The sequence below is a fragment of the Mustela erminea genome, chromosome 21 (assembly GCF_009829155.1).
Source record: "Mustela erminea isolate mMusErm1 chromosome 21, mMusErm1.Pri, whole genome shotgun sequence".
NCBI lineage: Eukaryota > Metazoa > Chordata > Mammalia > Carnivora > Mustelidae > Mustela > Mustela erminea.
The window spans coordinates 24,507,053-24,513,120 of record NC_045634.1 but is presented as its reverse complement, the minus strand read 5'-3'; the positions used below and the strand labels follow the sequence as shown (position 1 = coordinate 24,513,120).

Sequence of the window (6,068 nt, the reverse complement as noted above, 5' to 3'; positions counted from 1 at the left end):
GGTCTCAGAAAGTCCTTGAATCTTGGCACATGCTTGTTGATTCCAGTGCCATTCTGGAGACCAGACCCTACTATATTAGGGGGCCACTGGAGTTTCACCAAGGCCACTCTGAATTCTGGCTTGAAATTTCACAAGACAGCCCATTGTATTTTGAAGTAGCATTTTCTCTGATGGAAAAGTCTTTCCTCATTATTTCTGTTCAGTGGACAAGTAAAGAATTCATGAATTCAAAGTGACGTTCTGAATTGATGGCTCAGACGGGTTGTGTTGAATTGTCATTTACCACTCTCCCTCCCCTCGTCTTTTTTTTTTAAGATTCTAGTAGTATTCTGATGAAAAACAAGTCAGCTCCAATGCAAGGATAAATCTTCATTCATACACTCTGAAATTCTCCTCCTAACTAACCCTCTGTCTCTGCAATTGTTCTGTTCGAGTAAATCTTAGATGCTGCACCCCTCGTTGGAGAGTAAGATAGTAGCCCAGCATGCCACGCTCCCATGGGGCAGGCCTAGGTCTTTGCCTCGAAAGATGGGAAATTCGCAGACCATTATTTCAATTCCGATGAATGTGTCAGAAGTATAAAAGGCCTTATCCCATCTGGTCCTCTTCACAGGAGACTGAAAGAAGACAGGCAGGAATGTTGATGGCCAAAACCACTTAATTTCTATTGAGACTAAAAAAGAAATAAAGAGCAGATCTAGATTGCCAGAAAATAGAAAACAAGCACATGGTTGTTAAAATTACACGAACAACTGGAGTTCGAGAAGCCAATCTGTTTTCAATGGCGTGAGGGTGTCTCCATTGCTTTTTGATCCACAACCAGGCGGACAACTACGGCCACTGTAAAAGCCTTCAAATCTTCAGGATTGTGTGGATGCTAATTTAGACTTGGTCTCTGGTTTGTTATGAAATGAAACTTGTTCACAGTATAAGTGCAGAGCAGAAAAGAATATGATTAGAGATGCCTTAGGAGACCTTTCTCTTCATCCTGCCTCTCAGGCATGAGTCACCATTTCCTCTTAAAATATGGAGAACTACTAAATGTGGCTTTCATGTGGGTTGCACACTTGGTAATGACGGAGCTGGGAAAACCACACAACTCCCTAGCCATCCACATGTCATGGGTTCTCACAGCAATCCTGAGAGATGCTGAGATATTACAGGAAGTTTAACATTCTGCTCCATTGGCTTATCCCATATGTTGAGTCTAACATCTTTATGAAAAAAAAAAAAAAGAAGAAAAAGAAAAAGTTGCTGGAGGGGAAGAGGACACTTTCTTCATGGTTGTCAGAAAAACTCACGCAAACCATAGCGCACAGTTCTTTGATATCCTGGCCTCACAGGCTTTAGGAAACCTTTTCTCCAAATGTTAGCTCTTTTCTTATACATGAGAAAAAGGACTTCATGCCTTGGTTTATGGGTGATTAAACCACCCCCCTCCTTTGAGAAACTGTAGTTGCTCTGGCTAACACCTGTGCTAATACCTGATCTCTGGATACCATACATTTTGCAAGATACTACTTTCATCATTTGACTGACATCAATTTCAATGTCTTTGGGATCTACTTAGAGCCCTTGTCAAAAACTCTTCAGAGCTAAAAAGATACACAGTTTTTCTCCCATATTTTGCCCCTAAAGTGGCTATTGTTAAGCTCAGAAAGCCTGTGTATTCCCAGAAATGAAGAAATATACCTTAAACTACCACAAAGATCATGATTTGCTATTTATAATTTTTTTTACAAACTGATGTTTGTTTTCTTTTCTAATGTTCTCATACTCCTTTCAGGACACATAGTAATATGATGACAAAGGAAAGATAGATTAATTAGTAGTTGTTTTTTTCTGAGAAGGCTTCCTCATGCCCAAGAGAAATAAGCAAGGAGTTATAAATATGTAATAACTTACAATTGTTCTAATGGGATCTTCCTGATCTACGCTCACTGTCATTTTCTCTTTTAAAATGACACCTGTGTGGCTCAGTGGGTTAAAGCCTCTGCCTTCAGCTGAGGTCATGATCTCAGGGTCCTGGGATCGAGCCCCACATTGGGCTCTCTGCTCGGCGGGGAGCCTGCTTCCTCCTCTCTCTCTGCCTGCCTCTCTGCCTACTTGTGATCTCTGTCTGTCAAATAAATTAATTTATCTTTAAAAATAAATAAATAAAAATAAAATAACATCCCGTGGAAGAATGTGGAGAAAAACTGAGTGTGGAACCAAGACCCTCACATAATGCAGAGCCTGCTTACATCAGGAAATAATCCTTTGTGAAGTAAGTAAACCCTTTTAGTGTACTATAATTCAAAGCTTTTGGTAAATTTACTGCAAAACCCATGTACTCAATGCTGCTCCAGGCAACAGGTCCCTGTAAACATCCTCTGTACACTTTGTAGAACTATAAATTCTACTCCCATTCCTTGCATCCTGATATGCCCTCTTATAAAGCCATGGTTTCTAAGTTACTCTTCACTATGTCCTATCACTCAGGCAGGTTGGAACAGAAGATAGGTTAGAACTAGGGTTTTAGGCTTATCGCCTTTATGTCCATAGACCTCTTTATCACCTTTTGGTTCCAAACTGTTGTTTACAGAGCTGGGTACTATTCTATATTAACTGAGGATTGTAGCCATCTTTCACAGATACAAAGTGACCAAAGTTGTGAAATTGACATCCAGCCAAAAAGTGGAAGTACATCTCTAACAAGCACAATTATATTTGTGGGGAAAATAGGTGCAAACATTTTAATCTGGGTCTACTCTAGAAAACTCAGGTCAGCTAGTTGTTTTTGTAGGATGTTCCTTGGTTTTGTTATTTCTGTAAGTTTCTTTTTTTCTTCTTAATATTTTATTTATCTGTGAGAGAGAGAGAGAGTGACCACAGGCAGGGGGAGCGGCAGGCAGAGGGGGACGGAGATGTAGGCTCCCTGCTGAGCAGTCCTGGGGTTCCAGCCCAGGACTCTGAGATCATGACCTGAGCCAAAGGCAGATGCTTAACCCACTGAGCCACCTAGGTGCCCCATATTTCTGTAAATTTCAAGGGATTTCCTTGAATGTCAGGAAGTCTTGAAAAAAGAAATGGATTTCCATATCTGAGTTGCAGTTCAGACTGAGTGTAGGTTATCAGAGTCAATTCTCCATGGTACATTACTTTGCTCACAGCTTTTTTGGGTATTCCATTCTGACTGCTTCTCAAATCCACCCAAAACCTTAAACGCAGAGACAAGTGGACTCAAATCCTGAGTATCTGGGAAAAGTTGGAAGCAGTCTCCCACTAGCACATAATGTCCTTCTGGTTTTCCTTTATTATTTGCATTAATATAAAAACAGTGCATTAAACTATTCACCACCATGCAAATCACTACTCCAGGAAGCTGTGATCTGTATGATCTTTCTTGGTTCTGTAGAGGCTCCCTACCCCGTATCCCTGCCATGGGACCTTGGGGATCATGAAATTCTCTATACTCTAAAGGTAAGTGATGGGAGTAGACTGGTGGGAAAAAAACTGCCAAAGACGCACACTGATGAGTGCTGTGCACACGTAAACTGTAGCTCCTTCCCGTAAGTGTGCATGTGGGACCCTGAGCCTCGCTTCCCACCTGAGTATCAACCTGAACTTGAAGAGCACAGGGAGGGAAATGATACTTAATAGATGCTTGGAGTTTTGCATAAATAATAATAGCCATCACAACTGTCCAGGGAGGCTAGTGTTAGATGGTTTTTTTCTTCTTCTTTTTTTTTTTTTTTTTAGGAGAAAGAGCTCTGTGCAGATCGGGGGAGGGGCACAGAGGGAACAACAGAGAGAGAGAGAGAGAGTGAGAGAGAGAGAGAGAGGATCTTAAGCAGGCTCCACACTCAGGGCAGAACCTGACACAGGCCTTGATTTCACGATTCTGAGATCATAACCTGAACGGAAATCAAAGAGTCCACTGCTTCACCGGCTGAGCCATCCAGGCACCCCTATGAGGCTGATTTTATGGATGAAGAAATTGAAGCTAAAAGAAATAAAATCACTCTTCCAAAGTCTTATAAGATGAAGTACATATGCTTTTCCCACATATGTAATGTAGAACCAGAAAATGCGTTACCTTGGTATTCTTTGAGGCATGATCTTGACTTCTTTTAGTTCACATACAGGATTCCTACTACATCCCAAATGTGTGTGGTGGGGGGAGAGATTCCCAAATAGCGATACACTACGGCAGCTATATAATCTTTCTTTCTTCTAATTGTAAAGGGAAAAGAATAAGAGGGATACTTAATGAGCTATATCTCCTGTCCACTTTGGGGGAGAAATCTGCAAATTTAATTTTCTTCTGTGAGATATAAAACAAGTGTCAGAATTTCTTTCTCTATATTATATTTGTAAGTTCTCAGAGACTCTTTTACGTATATGGGTATAGTATTATGCCATCGGACAAGCAGTAGAAACTGGAGAGTGTACCAGAAAGTTTCTTTTTGATGGGGCTGATACCGAGGCACCCTGAACAAGGTCTCAGAAGGAAATGAAAGGAAAATCATTTTTGTATTTTCCAAGGTGAGGGCAAGACTGTGGAGTCTGGTTTGTGTCTAGGATTTTTTTTTCTTATGCTCACTGACTTTATTATCAGTTGAGGAATAATTGACATGTGTCAGGACTTCTGGTAAACCTTTTGGTAAGCACCAAATAGGTGAAAAAAAGAAATAGAGATATATTATTGAGACATTACTTTTAGGTTTTCAATTAGCAATAATTGCACCTTGGATAAACCTCATTGGCTATGATACTGCCACTGCGCAAAGCTTACTTTTAGGTTTTTGTTGGTCATCAGGGTTGTGACAATATTCTAGGTAGAGACCGATTTATAGGGAATATGGAAAACATTAGTGCCAGTAATTTTTTGTTTTGAAGTTTAGCTGCAAAATGCAATGGTTCCATCTTAATTTGAAATCTCTTTAATTCTAGAAGGTCACTGAGGGGGACATAATTGAATTTTCTTTGCCTCATCTTTTTGGGGTGGGGTAATCTCTATGTCCCCACCCGCCAAGTATTGTTATAATATCAAAGCTTCTCATGACCCGGACCCCCTGCCTACAGCCAACTGTTTCAGGAAATGGCAGCTGTCCCAAGCTAGGCACTGCTGTTGTCATTTACATCTGGGATACTAATTTGGGGTTAAAACACTCTATTTTTCTTGTCACTTGAGGTAAACTATGTCACTTGAGTAAACTATGGTCGATTGTTAAGAGATGACAATCTCTTAAGAGATGTTAATATGAAGAGATGGTGTTAAGAGATGTTCTGGAACATATCTCTATGTTTTAGGAAAATAAAGTGAGTCTATTATGAATCTAAACTTGGAGCTCAAAGATTCTATTCCCAAACAGATTCTCTTGATGAGAGAGATGTACAACTAGAAATTCTTGTCGTGGCTAGAGAAATCCTACCCACGCAGAAAGAGGAATAAAGAAACCACTCAGAGAGAAAGGGAGAAGCAGAAATGAGAAAGAAAGAGAGAGAGAAATTGCTAGTTCTCTGATCCCAAATGCACACTTCCCATTGGTGCCATGAAACTCTCCCATAACGTTAGAATGTTTCCTACTACTTTCAAACCCTGTGCTACTCATGGATTTCTCATACTTAAAATTAGTCTTTTCGGCGCAGACATTTATATGAAGACACCATAAAGACTATAATCTCTTTATAGCTCTACAATACCCACTTAAATGCTGACATAATAAAGGCCATAGTCTAACAGTGGGTCACCTCTGCAAAAATCACCAGAGATGATCTCTTTCACCAAGAATTAACCACTTAGTTTTTCCTCACGATAAAGTCCCACATTCTCTCCAGGATTTTTGGAGATCATGGTATTTTCAGACTAACAAGTACGGGGTTCCCTCTCTGGGGGCCCAATGTTTCTGTGGAGTTCATTCAGGAATGTGGATTTGGTCATCTTCCTTGAGCTATGCAACCCAGGTGCGGGAGGCCGATAAAGCTTTTACCTCAATGCTTAATGTGGACGCGCACATTCATCTGGCCAGGTGTACGTGTGTTTATGAAGTGCACCTCGGAAAAGCACAAAACTAAGATAAGCC

At 40.5% G+C, this 6,068-nt stretch overlaps 1 non-coding gene across 1 annotated transcript; it reads right to left on the bottom strand.

The window, feature by feature from the left end:
• Nucleotides 1-4,638: 4,638 nt before the first annotated feature.
• LOC116582061 lies at nucleotides 4,639-4,774 on the bottom strand. The gene has a single exon (XR_004282362.1). It is a non-coding gene; the product is annotated as a U4 spliceosomal RNA (small nuclear RNA).
• Between the last annotated feature and the right edge of the window lie 1,294 nt (nucleotides 4,775-6,068).